Source organism: Monodelphis domestica, chromosome 3, assembly GCF_027887165.1.
Source record: "Monodelphis domestica isolate mMonDom1 chromosome 3, mMonDom1.pri, whole genome shotgun sequence".
Taxonomy (NCBI): Eukaryota; Metazoa; Chordata; class Mammalia; order Didelphimorphia; family Didelphidae; genus Monodelphis; species Monodelphis domestica.
Window position 1 is genome coordinate 1,010,816 of NC_077229.1, and position 13,044 is coordinate 1,023,859.

A 13,044-nucleotide genomic window follows, 5' to 3' on the forward strand; every position below is an offset into this window, starting at 1 on the left:
CCTGACCTCCGGGTTGTGCCTCTCGGGCTCCGTTCTGGGGGGGCTGCTGGTCTGGGGGCCAGAGGGCCCCCTAAACATCTTCCCCTTCTGGCCCGATAACAGCCCTAAGACACAAGGGGGCAGGCTAGGCAAACGGGATGAAGTGACTTGCCCAGGGTCACACAGCCAGCACGTGTCTGAGGCCAGATTTGAACCCAGGTGCCCTTCGGGCACCCATTCTCCTCTCTGGGACTCGGTCTCCTCCTTTGTAAAATCAGGTTATCCTTCCCGAGAAAAGGCCGGAGGGGCCCAGAGGGTCTTCTGAACTGCTTTAATCCCAGGAGAAATCTGCACTCGCAGCCGCTGCCAGGATGGGGAACTCCCTCCCTCCCAAGCAGCCAGGCCAGCTTTCCCGGAGAGGAGGGCCAAACGATACAAGCCCGACCCCGCGGCTCTGGGGCTGCAGACGGCCCATTCGAGCTGCTCGGTGGCCCTCTGAAGCCCGCCGCTGCCCGCTCCCTCCCGACGCAGGCCACTCGGGCTCCCAGACCTTCTGGTTTGGGGCGAGGAAGCAGCACGGAAATGATGCAGATCCCCTGGCGGGGAGGGGCGCGGGCCAGGGGACTTGGCCGTGTTGTCCTGGGATCCGTCGCTAGGCGGCGAGTCCCCGTAGCCAGGAGTCCGGGCCGGGATCCTCGGCCCCCTCAGCCTTCTCGAGTCACGGCGGCCGGCTCCAAGAGACGCTCCTCTGGCGGTCTCGGGAGAAAGCCCCTTCCGGGAGAGAGATGGAGCCTGCCGGGCCTGGGACCTTCCCCACCGCGGGACCCCGGCCTCAGGCTCCCGCGGCTCAGTCACTCTCCGCCTCTGCGAGCCGTTCACCCTCCATCACGTATCCGGGGATCGACTTTTACTCCTGCCACGTCTCCGCTTCTTCCCCAAAGGCTCCAGCCTGGCTAAAGTGTTCCACAGTGGGGTCCGCCCCGGGCACACCTTGGTGCCCTCCCACTGGGGGCTTCCAGCCATTTGGAACAGGAGCTCTGGGGACAGCCGCGGCCACGGGCCTGAGCCGCGAGCTCCGCCCCGGCAGCAAGCGTGTGCAGCCCAGCCTGCACTCCCTCCCGCCCCAGGCCTTCTGGGACGTCCTCTTTAGCTGCCCCCCCGAGCACTGGACCCAGCTCTGCGGGCGCCCCTCCCTTCTGCAGTGCTCCCTTCCAGGCTCTGTCGATGCTAACGCTAGCTGTGGGGCGGCGTCTTCCTGACTGAGAAGCTCCGGATTTGGGCTGCGGAGTTCCTGAGGGCGCGAGTGGGGACGGGCGAGATCGGGGCCGGCTCGCTCGGGGGCCCCCGTGGCGCAGCGACGGCTTTGCGCAGGGCCCTCACCTCGTCTCCTCTTCGGACCACCGTTTGGCTGTTTGCATAGCGGGGGCTTCTCTGCGGTCCAGTTTGCTTTGTGCTTCCTGTCCCCGGCCGGGGATTCCTTCTTCAGTTGCTCTCCCATAGTTCTCATTTCCTTGCTCAGGCTCTCCCCCGGCACCCTCGTTTCCCTCGCCCAGACTTGGCAAACGTCATCGGCTTCTCGGGCTCGTCGTCTGTGCCGAGGCCGTGCTTGCCGTCCGGAGGCGTCTCCCTCTCTGGGTCCGGCCGTGAGCCTTGCCGCCACCATGGTGGGATTCGGCTTCTCCGTGGCCGCTCTTCCGGCCGCCTTCCTGGCTTCGGTCTGCCCGTCAGAGCCAGGCCCGGCCCCTGCTGCTCTTTCATTCCGGGGCAACGTTGGTCCCTGCTCCCCCCGCCTGGGTTCTGCCGCCGAGAAAGGCCCCTTTGGAGACCGGGCGGACCCCTTCTGGGCTCGGCCACCGCCAACGCTGTCCGTTCCGGGTCACTGAAGGGGGCTGCCAGGTCTGGACTTACTCTGCTGCTGCTCAGGACCCGGCCTGGGGCCTGGGACTGCCACTCCCTGGAATGCCAGCCGGCAGCGCGCCGTGCCCAGCGCCCAGGGGGATCTCACTGGCTCGCCGTGCTGCCTCGCTGGGGTTTCCCTCGGCCTCCCTTTCAGGATTCCGTCCGATGCGTGTCGTGCCATTCTTGGGCCCGGATCGTACTTCCTCGTCGCCGTGGCCCCCGCCATCTTTTCAAGGCTCGGCGCTGCTCGAGAATTTCCCCAGGAACGAGCCCCCGGCCTCCTCCTCCGAGAACTGGGCCGACGTCTGTCCGTCCCGTGGCCTCTCCCGTGGGGTGAAAGGGCCCCGTCCGCCAGCTCCATTTGCCAGGACCCGCCGAGTCTCTCGTGCTCTCTTCTCGGGGCTGGGCAGCCCGCGAGCCGTTCTTGTCCCGTTCTTGCCCGCTCCGCCTCGAGGCTCCCCTCTCCGCTCGTCCCGTGGCTCCTCCGCTGTCCTGGGATCGTCGCTCGGCCGCTCAGCATCCCTGACGGTCCGCAGCCTGGGTCGAGCTCTGCTCGCCATCCAACCTGGCCTCGCATCCATCTCCTCAGTGTCACCCTTTAAAAGTCAGGTCGGGGGCAGCTTGGTAGGTCAGCCGATAGAGCGCCGGGCCGGGAGCAGGGAGGTCCTGGGTTCGAATGTGACCTCAGGTGCTTTCTAACTGCGTGACCCTGGGCAAAGCGTGTCCCTCTGCCTCAGTTCCCTCATCTGGCCAAGGCGATGGCCAGCCCCGTCAGTATGTCTGTCAAGAAATGGGGTCACAGAAGGTGAACGTGACTGATGAAATGACCAAAACCCACCCAAATCAGTCAGTTGTGAACTACAGCACGTCTGGAAAGGAATCTTTTTTAAACGCTTCCCATCTGCCTGATGATCGACACGATATTGGTCTGAGGCGGAGGAGCGGGAAGGGTTAAATTGGGGTGAAGTGACTTGTCCAGGGTCACACAGCTAGGCACTGTCTGAGGCCGGATTTGAACGCAGGTCCAGCCACGGAGCCGTGAGCTGTCCAAAGCGGCTTCAAGCTTGTGGCGAGAATGGAGGGTCTTTGCGGTGTCCCAGACTCCCCCGGTTCCGCCCTGGTTTCCAGAGCCACTGTTTCGAGTGCATCATTACGAGCAAGTTTACAAGGAACACGGAGGCTCCCGCTTTCAGCCTCCGCTTGTGTCCTGAATCCACCACCTGAAGGGCGAGGCAGCGAGGTTGCTCCCTAACAAAGGGCAGAATCGACTGCGCTTCCCTCATCCAAAGCTCAAAGGGGGAGAATCCACACACACTCCCCCGGGCGTGACCCACCAGAGACGGGGAGCAAAGGGGGACGAGCACTGGTGACGGAGTCCCAACCGGGACAACCGGCAGCGGCTGGAAGTGGCAAAACGCACGCTGGAGGAGGGACAGAGGAAGCGTAACTGTGATGTGAATGGCATAAACTCACCCGGAAAAGGCAACCGCAACCAGAACACCTTCACCCACACACAGAGTTCAAGCAGGGCGCTGGAGCAGAATGTATTCGGCCTACAGGAGAGCAATGATGACGTCAGACAAAAGCAAAGCAAAAGGAGACCAAATTCAAAGGGACCGTCAGGGAAACGACACTTCGCTGATGAAGCGAGAGCAACACGACGTGACAAATGGCACCCCATCCAAGTTCTTGAAGGAAACGTTACCTGAGTTACAGAAGGAACGAGAGCAGGCTCGACTAGTCAGGGCCCCCCTCTCCCCCTCAGGACTAGATACATCTCGCCCTAAAGTAAACGAGAGGAAGCGAAGAGATGAGTAGAGCTTTGGAGACGTTGGGTATGATCGACCTCTGAGGAAAGCTGAATGGGAATAGAGGAGTGTGCCTTTTCCTCAGCAGCACGTGGCACCTTCGCCAAAGGGGACCCTGTATCAGGGCATAAAACCTAATATGGTTGCACCCTTTTGGGCCCACGATGCCATGAAAATGATGTTCAATAAAAGATATTGGAAGCAGAGACTGCAATGATTAGACTAATATTAAACGATCTAACCCCAAAGAGGGAATCAGAAACAATGAATAATTTCATGAAAGATGAAGAGAACACACTGAAATGCCAAAATGTGTGGACCCTCGTCGAAGCAGTGCTTGGGGGAAGCTGAGCGCGGAGCACGCGAGCGCGCCCCCAAAACATCCCACCAAAGAAGGCGTAGGAAATCCCAGTTACACACCAGACTAGAAATTCTGGTTTCATGGAAACAACCAATGGAATGGCTAAACCACTGAGGAATTTGATTTGCAAAAAGGGACCGAGTGCCCGGCTGCTACTTCAGATGAGAACGGGACTGCTGGGAGCTACCTCCAGGGGAAATGGAACACTGAAGAGGCCAGCGGGAAAGGGCGGACTCTGATCCGCCGCCAAGTGGACGCAGGAAGGGGCAGAGGAAGCCTTGCAGGCTCCTGGGCGGAGGGTCTGCGCTGGAGGTGCGAGGCGGCTCCCTACCTCGGGGTGCTGCTCAGGACACCCGCGATGAAGGCAGGAGCGTCATCCCGCCGGCTGCTGCGAAACAAGCAAATGTTCTCCCGCGAGGAAGAGCGTCGGGCCAAAGCCTCCGTCCAGGATGATCTGTGCTGGGACTTTCCCAGAAGCCTCCGCGCTGAGATGGGGGGACAACGAGGTGATGCAGTAGGGGAGAGCCAACGAGGAGGCGGAAGGGCTGCCTTGGGCGGCCGGAGCCCTGGCTCAGCAAGCACAGCTGCAGGACAGAAGGGAGACCTGCAGAGGCCCAAACAGGGCCTGGAAGTAGAAAAAGGCCACAAAGAGCTCTAACAGCCGGGCAGTCCTCATTGCTCATGGGCAGGCCGAGCCAGCACTCAGAAAGGCTCCTCCTCCCCGGCCAGGTTGCCTCTCCCGGCCTCAGCGGCCACACTGGGAGAGAAGAACCCGATTGGTCCAGGAGGACGAGAGAGCAGAGCAGCAGCTGAGCAGCCATGGGGGGAGCAAAGGGAGGCGTGGGCCGACCCAACCATGGACAGTAGCCCAAAGCGGCTGGGAATCCGTACAGCAGGCTGAGAAAGAGAAGGTGGCTGCCCCGGGCAGCCAGAGACAGGCAGAGATGAGTGCCACTGCCAGCCAGGGCAGAGCGGGGGGGATGGGGGAAGCAGAGCCAGGAGCATCTGGCTGTGTGACTCTGGACAAGTCACTTCCCCTGGCTCGGCTGGGGCCTGTGGAGAGGCCCCACCCCAAGAGGAGCCCTGAGGGCCCACAGCAACAGGGGGAGGAGCCCAGGGCAGCAGCCAGGAGGTCCTGAATTCAAGTTTGACCCCAGACCTTCACCCCACTATCCCTCTGGGCCTCTGTCTCCCCCTAAACCCCTTAGAGGAGCCCCCTCTGTTAGTGGGTGCGGGGAACACCCTGTGCAGAGAACAGCGAAGTTGCCGCTGCTGGCGGGAAGTGACCCACCCAGGGTCACCCTGTCATGCTGTGCCCCGGGAGCCCGGCCCACGTTTCCTGGCCGTGTGACCCTGAAGGGGTCTCCTAACCTTTCAGCTCTCAAGCCTGGATACTGGAACGTCCCCCTCAGCTCCCTGCCCTGGCCCGGCTCCTCATTGGTTGCCCCCTGCTGGAGAAGAGCCAATGAGGAGACTCTGGACCTGGAGGAGGAGCTCTCCCATTCCCAGGCTGCACCATGGGCAGAGAGCAGGCTTGGAACCCGCAGCAGGGAGGGCTGGAGTTCAGATCTGGCTGTGTGACCCTGGCCAAGTCACTGCACCCTGTGGGCCTAGGAGCAGTTGGAGGAGGGAGGGGAGGGCCACCAGGCAGGCAGCACGCTATTGCTGCTTCCCTTCCAACAGATCGGGCTCTGCCAAGGGGGGGCAGAGTGCGAAGAGCTTCCACAGTCACTCGTTGCCCCCATTGGGGGATCCAGAGGGGCCCCCCCAGGCCCTCTGCCGAGCCGGCCTCCGCATTGTCCTCTGCGGGTGGGATGGGGCACCTCCCAAACTGTCTCCCTCAATGAAACTGGAGGGCGGGCAGCGCCGTCCTCTCTGGGGAACAGGAGAGCCGCCGAGTCCCCCACGCCAGGCTCGCACTTCCTCACTCCCTCCTACCCCGGCCACAGCTTGTCCAGCTGCTCCCCGACCAAGGCCCCCCAGTTCACCCCCACAAAGAGCCCTACGAGTGCTTGGTGCAGGTCTCGGGCACAGACGCAGCAGTGGCCCGGCTGGGCCAAAGGGGCAGGCAGTCTTGGAAAGTCCTTTGGGCAGAGTTCCCTCCGCAGCTCCACCAACAATGCATCAGCGCAGGATTGTGCTGCTTCCCCCCTCCCATATCTCACTGCTGGGGGGGGAGGCGGCCCCTGGGGCTGGTTTTCCCTAACCCCAAGGATTTCTTCTCTACACTTCCAGCTGCGTCTGGTGCCCCTCGACCCTGATACTTGGCCTTAGTTCTTGGGGTCCTGGAGAAATGGGGCCCTTGTCCGACCCTGCCAAACTTGTGCCCTCCTTCCTGCCATCTTGCTTCTGTTAGTTTCCTTCCAACAAAGACGGGCCAACACAGTGCTCTCAGCTTCTTCCCTGCAGCCCAACTCCTCCAGGAAGCCTTCTGGCCTCTTGTGCTCATTCTGAGCGCACCCCGGTGTGGGTGGGAGGCTGGGGAGTCTTTCCACGCTGCCTGTCTGTGGCCCACTTCGCCCCGGGCTACTCCGCGAAGCCACTCTTCTGCTTCACCCGCAGCTGCCTGGGATGACCTCGAGATTGTCCCTGGAACAAGAGTCACCTTCTCGCTGCCAGTGGGAGCCACAGGCTGCCTGGGAAGCCTCGAAGGGTGGGACCAGGGAGGAGACCCACCTCATATTAGAGATCGTATGAGCGGCCCAGGAATTCCCAGGCCGGCCTTTGCCTTTTGGGGTAAATGGGGGCACGTCTGGGGCCCGTCCTGGAAAAGCTCAGCCGGGGAGCTCTAGGAGAAGGCCTGCTTCGATGGGTACTGACTGCGAGACAGGACCTTGGAGGCCTGAGCCCCTCATTTTATCCAGGGGGAAACTGAGGCACAGACAGGGGCAGCCACTTGCCCAAGGTCACCCAGAACAGTCTGAGACAGGATTTGAAAAGATAAGAAGGACTGGAGCAGCTCTGTGAATGGAGAGCCAGGCCTAGGGATGGGAGGTCCTGGGTTCAAGGTTGGCCTCTTCCTAGCCATGTCACCCTGGGCAAGTCACATACCCTCACTGCCCAGCCCCTATAGCAGACGGAGAGAAGGATGCTGCATTTGCTTCTGTTCTTTTAAGGAAAGGTTCAGGCTCAGGGCCGCCCGGCCTCATCTGACCCCTTCGTTTCCCTCCATATCTGCAGTGGCTCCCTCTGGCCCCGCCTTCCTCGGGCACTCCCAGCCCCACCCCCTGTGGCCCCCTCCCTGCCTGGGCCCTGGATGGAGGGCTGGAACTGGGTGAGGAGCTGGTGGGCAGGAATGTGGGCGAGTGCCCGGCCTCCGACTGCCTGGGATGGGCAGCATTGGGCATTGTGCTGGCCTCCCCATTCCCAGCTCCTGGCACCCCTCTGCTCTTGCCACACAGGCTTGGCCAGGGAGTGGGGCTGCTGGGGAAACTGAGTCCTGAGGGGGCAGCAGCCAGCTACCTGCCCACCCACCCCCCGTTGGGATCTGGTGTTGGGCTTTCTGTCCCTTCTGCGCTGAATGGCAGCCTGGCAGTGGTTGGCCTTCAGGGGATCATGGCCGGAGCTGCTGCGGGCTTGGAGCTCCCGACCTCCCCATCCTGGGCAGGTGGTGGCCTGGCATTCCTTCTGGATGCGGGCATTCATTATAGAGCTAATGATTGCTCAGATCCCCTGGTCTGTCTCCCTCTATTTCTCTCTCTCCCTCCCTCTGTCTCTCTCCCTCTCCCTCTCTCTCTCCTCTCTCCCTTTCTCTGTCTCTCTCTCTGTCTCTCTGTCTTTCCCTCTCTCTATCTCTTTCCCTGTCTTTCCCTCTCTCTCTCTGAGCTCCAGCTCCCAACTACAGGGAAGGCTAGCCGCCTCCCCATCCCTGCTGCTGCCCCCAGACTGGAGGGTGAGCATGCTCAATGAGACAGGCAGGGATTGCTGACTGTGCATTTTCCACTTCCTCATCCTGGCTCGCCTGTCTGGGCCTTTGGTTGGGGTCTGGGAAGCCAGAACTGGCTGCCTCCTCGGCCCTTGTTTTCAGGCAAAGTGATGTCAGCTGGAAAAAACGCAGAACTATGAAATGGTCCAAATCAGTCTTTAATTCAGGGAAAAGGGGTCAGCGCTACTAATGCGACAGCAGAGCTGCTTCCCATGACTTCCCATGATGCCCTGGTCACTGACCCCTGGGAGTGCCACTGACTCAGGGGGGACTCTGGGGAACAGAAGAACTTGGGGAGCCTCTAGACGGCCTGGGGCGGTTAGGATTAGAGGAACAGTTGACTGACTTTACAAGGTAAGTGAGGAAAAGGAGGAGCTCCAGACTGGAATAACGGGAGGGGCTGATGCCCTACTGTGGACACAAAAGGGAAAGACTGCCCAGTCTGGTCCTGGACCTTAGCCTGGGGGGAAGCCATCGGGACAAAAGGGATGCTCCACATTGGGTGGGCTGAGCTGCTCCCACCCAAACTGCCAGGAAGTTCACTGTCTGTGGAAGGGAGACCCTCCCTCTGGGGGAGCCTCTCCTGTGACAAGGCCCAAGCCGGGGGTTTCTACGCTGAAACCAAACAGACTGGGGTTCCTCGATCCCATGCTGACACCCCTCCCCCCTTTTGGTCCAGACCGGCCGTCGCCGACCAACCAAATGGACAAATGGGTAACGCTATATGGGATTGGACTCCATCCCTAATGGTGGGCAAGCTCGGGGATACCGCTTTGGGGAAGTGGCCTTTGGGGGCCTCCCCAATGGCTCCGGCGCACTGACATTGGAGCCAGGAAGGCCGGCAGTGTGCCTTTGGCAGAGTAACTGACCATCCAACACGAGCCCATTCCCCAAAGTCTCGAGTCGTCCCGTCTGCTGGGTCCTGATGATGCCTTCGGCCTCCGCCTGCTCTGGTGTCAGCCGGCTTCCTCAGGCTTCCTCGGGCTGCTGCTGGGAGAGAAACGCATAAACACATTCTTTAACAGGTCTTGATCCCCGCCCAAATGCTCACTCCCGACAAGGATTTCCCGGGCTGCTAACCTTGAATCTGCGCCCCATCTCTTTGTATTCTAGTGCTGCCTTCTCCACACAAATTATACAATTAGGTCGTTTACATGCTTGATCAGAAAGATTGCCTCAGTTTACCTAAATGTAACCCCCCCCCCCCCCCCGACAAACTACAGAAGTAGAAAAGCAGAAACAACGTCCACATCGCAGGTTATTCAGGACTTTCTCAATCTGGAAGTGGTCCTGCCTCCTGCTTGTGGCTACAAATTAATGCTGTTTAGCACCAAGTCACATTCTAGCCAGATATTCTGTCACCCCGAATCCAGAACCGCACTGGAATGACTGCCTGGCCACTTCAGCCTCCAAACTGTTTTTAGAGTCAAATTTCAGTTTCACTATTGAAATGGATTCCAAGAATTCTCACGATTACAAATGCTTCCAATTCTCCTTCATTTTAAAACCTCACACACACCGCACACACTGGGGATTTTGCAACGGTTTTCCTTCCCCTTTAACTACCGAACAGCCCTAACCAGGCTCAGATAGCTTAGGCTTTTTACTCCTATTAACTGTTGCCTAGTATGGAAACAATGTGGCAACTGAGTCAGCTAATGTAAAGCCTGTAGATAAAAATTGTTAAAATCATTCTCCTGATTGGCCTGGGTTGTCTCCTTAAATTAGTGTTGGTTCTCCTGAGTATTTATTCACTGGCAACAAGGGCTCATTTACCATTGAGCTTCGGCCGAAATCTATAGGTGACTGGAGTGGCTTTCCCGGTCACGAGGCTGCTCTTCTTATCCCCCGTTTCCTGCCTCGAGGCTCCAGAGTGTACAAACTTGACGGGTACTGGGGAGCCATTCAGTGTTCTAGCACAAGCTTGTTTATTAAAACTGCTGCCGAGAATCTGCTCTTCATGTGCTGGCCTCCCCCTTTGGGCCCTGATGTTTTGCCAGCTTTTCCTCATGACCTAAACCCTCCTTTTAAGAAAAGGGACCTCCTTGATTTGCTGCTCTATCTGCCCCCACAATTCCCATAGTCTGTGCTCCGAGCACCACACGGAAAATTAACAGAAGCGAAGCGGGAAGTCACGTCAGATGGGGGAGAATCGGCGTCTCCCTCCCGCAGAACTTGGCATTAGCTCCGCCCTTCCACTCGCCCTTGTGACTGTGTCAGTAACCAACTTCCTGCATCGCTTGGCTTTCCCCATCACCTTCCCGTACAATTCACCCTTCGATGGCAGTTCTCGAACCAGGCTCCAGACTGAAGTGTTTATCTTGTGTCACTCACTAACAGCCAGTTCTGGCTCCGCCATCTCTTCCCAAGTTCTTCTGATGCTTCCTTGAGACAACCCAGCACTCTGGCATCTGCTGCGGCTTCTCCAATGGACACATGTGCCCTCCGAGCCTCTTAACCCGGGACAACGCACCTATTGGAACTTCCCCACTCCGCCGGGGTCTGGGGACTAGCTCGGTCCCTTCCAGGCTCTCTACTCAAAGGGACTTGGCTCAGGGGAAGCCAAATGGCCAGCTTCAGGTCTGCTCCAGAAACACTTCTAGGCAGTGGGGATGATGAGGAACGACCCTCATCCGGATCCAGCACCTCGGGGCTCCCTCGGATTTCCCACAGATTCCTCTTCAGGAATCCTCCTGGTTCGAGGCTGCGCAACAGTGTGGTCCAGGCTTTGGGCTCCTAAGAAATTGGAGCCCCCAAATAACCAGGTTAGAACCTAGAACAAACCGCGCCTCGTCACCAATGTTAACTGCGCCTGAGACACAATATTTCACACATGAACCAGACCAGAACTTTGGGAAGAAAAGTGAGGCCTTCAAGTTCAGAATTTCTGGCCCTCCTTTTGCCTCCTGGCGGTTATTCCCGTCTCTCCAGGCTCGCCTGTTCACTTTGGGGAGGAATTCATTGGGAACAACTTCCAGGCATTATTGGCTAACGTCTAAATCACCAGCATTTGAGGTTATGAGCGAAGTCTCCAGCAGACAGACAATACAAGCAAAAGCGCACAGAAAAAATGTGAAGAGACCCAGCACTGAAGTTCTTAAGCTTCTATGAGAGGCTGTTTTCCCCCCAAAACTTCATCACCATTTAAACCTCAAGCCAAGGCATCTCCATCCACAAAGAAGCTTCCTCTCTTTTAGTCCACTTAAAGCAGTTACTCAGACCCTCAAGTGGACGCTGTGGCTCCCACACGCCAGCTCCAACTTCCCATTCGAAGCGTTCAGCCGACCTTTCATGCCTCTGACCTGCCCTCCCGCCCTCACACAGGCACCCACAATCCAAGTAAGCTCCAAGATGGTGGCCAGGTCGAACCAGACTCCGTGCTGCCCGATACGCGTCGGGGCCGGACTCGGCCGCCTTCTCATCTCCTCAAACCTCCAAACAGCCCGTCACGAGGTGGTCCTTCGGGCTGCCGACGGCCCCACCAGACAAGCTGTCGCCCACGTCCAACAGCGCCGGGTGGCCAAGGGTCCCCCCATCAGAGCGAGTCCTGCCTCCGAGAGCCAAGCGGGCTGTGTGGGCACCTCACGCCTGGGGTCCTCGTCAGCAGGAGGGCTCAGGCCGCCGGACGTCGGGTCTCGGTGGGGCCTCCATTCTGTCAACTAGAAAAAGCGCAGACCTATGAAATGGCCCAAATCCCTCCTTAATCGAGGGAAAAGGGGTTCAGCGCTGCTAATGCCACAACAGGGACTGCACCAAGTGCGCACGCCCAACACTGACCCCTGCCAGTGGGCTCGGGAGCCTCTAGACGGCCTGGGGGCCTGGAGCCAGAGGGAGGGACAGTTGACTGACTCCACAATGGTAAGAAAGGAAAAGGAGGACCTTAGCCTGGGGGGAGCCATCGGGACAAGAGGGTTGCTCCACATTGGGTGGGCTGAGCTGCTCCCACCCAAACTGCCAGGAAGCCCCTTGTCTGCGGAAGGGAAGGGAGACCCTCCCTCAGGGGGAGCCTCTCCCGTGACAAGGCCCAAGCCGGGGGTTTCTACACTGAAACTAAATAAACCGGGGACCCCCCCAGCCTGTCCTTTGAACCCAAGGAGAAGGCCTCCCGCGGCTCCCTATTAAACTTCAACCCTGCCCTCTGGAGTTCCCGGCCTCCCCCCAGTGACCTCCAGGCCTCCCTCCCAAGAGCTCCGCAGCTCCCCCTCCCCCCACCCTGGACTCCCTCCAGGAGCCAGAGTCAAGCAAGCCGAGTTCGGGACCCCTTTTGCCCTCTTCCTGTCCCCGGGAGGCCCTTCTACTTCCTGGAGCCCTTCAAATGACCCAGATGGGGGCTCGGCCCCCTCCTCTGCCCCCCACTTCCTTCAAGCCGGGGGGGTCACTGGGGGGGCACGACCTGGCCGAGGACCTCTCAGGGCTGTGGAAGAACTCGGCAGATCCCACCGGATGGTCTGTTTGAGGGATTTGGGGCAGACCCAGCAGGGAGAGGAACAGCCCCAAAAGCCTCTGCGAGGGCTGATGAGCCGCCAGCACGTTCTCTGGGCTGCGTCAGGGAAACCAAGGCTCTGCTCTGGCAGGGGAGCCATTCCCTTTGTTAGCCGTTGTCCACCCTGCTCTCCTGCTCTGGGGAGCCACAAGGGAAGAGCTGGCTGGGGTGGGGGGGGGGGGGCAGCAGGCCTCAGCTTCTCTCAGGGCCCTCTTCCTATCTCCTCACTTGTCTGGGGCTCAGCCCAGTGAGTCACTTTGGTTCTGTCCTCCAGAGAGTAAAGGTTGCTCAAGCTCCCTGGCCGAGAAAACAGAGGCTGAATCACAACAGAGCCGTCCACCTTCTCAGACTTGTCAGTCAGTAGGTGCCATCCTGTCCTCCTCCACACAGTCTCCCGGCCCTTCTGGGAGCCTCCCCCCACCAAGAACTTTCTGAGCCCTCTGGAGCTCAAACCTTGTCCCACACCACCTTTACTCTGCTTTACTTTAGCAGCTGAATGAGTCCCACATCTCCCTGGTTTTCTTCAGTAAGCACCTTTGCTTGGTGAGCTCCCTGTGTGTCCACATAAGCTTCTTAAGCAGAGATTCCC

General features: G+C 59.4%; 1 long non-coding RNA gene across 1 annotated transcript; it reads right to left on the reverse strand.

Moving 5' to 3' along the window:
- Positions 1-8,111: 8,111 nt before the first annotated feature.
- LOC103100358 (uncharacterized) lies at positions 8,112-13,040 on the reverse strand. The gene is made up of 2 exons (XR_008917232.1): positions 9,749-13,040; positions 8,112-8,962 (listed from the first exon to the last, which is right to left on the reverse strand). It is a non-coding gene; the product is annotated as an uncharacterized LOC103100358 (long non-coding RNA).
- Between the last annotated feature and the right edge of the window lie 4 nt (positions 13,041-13,044).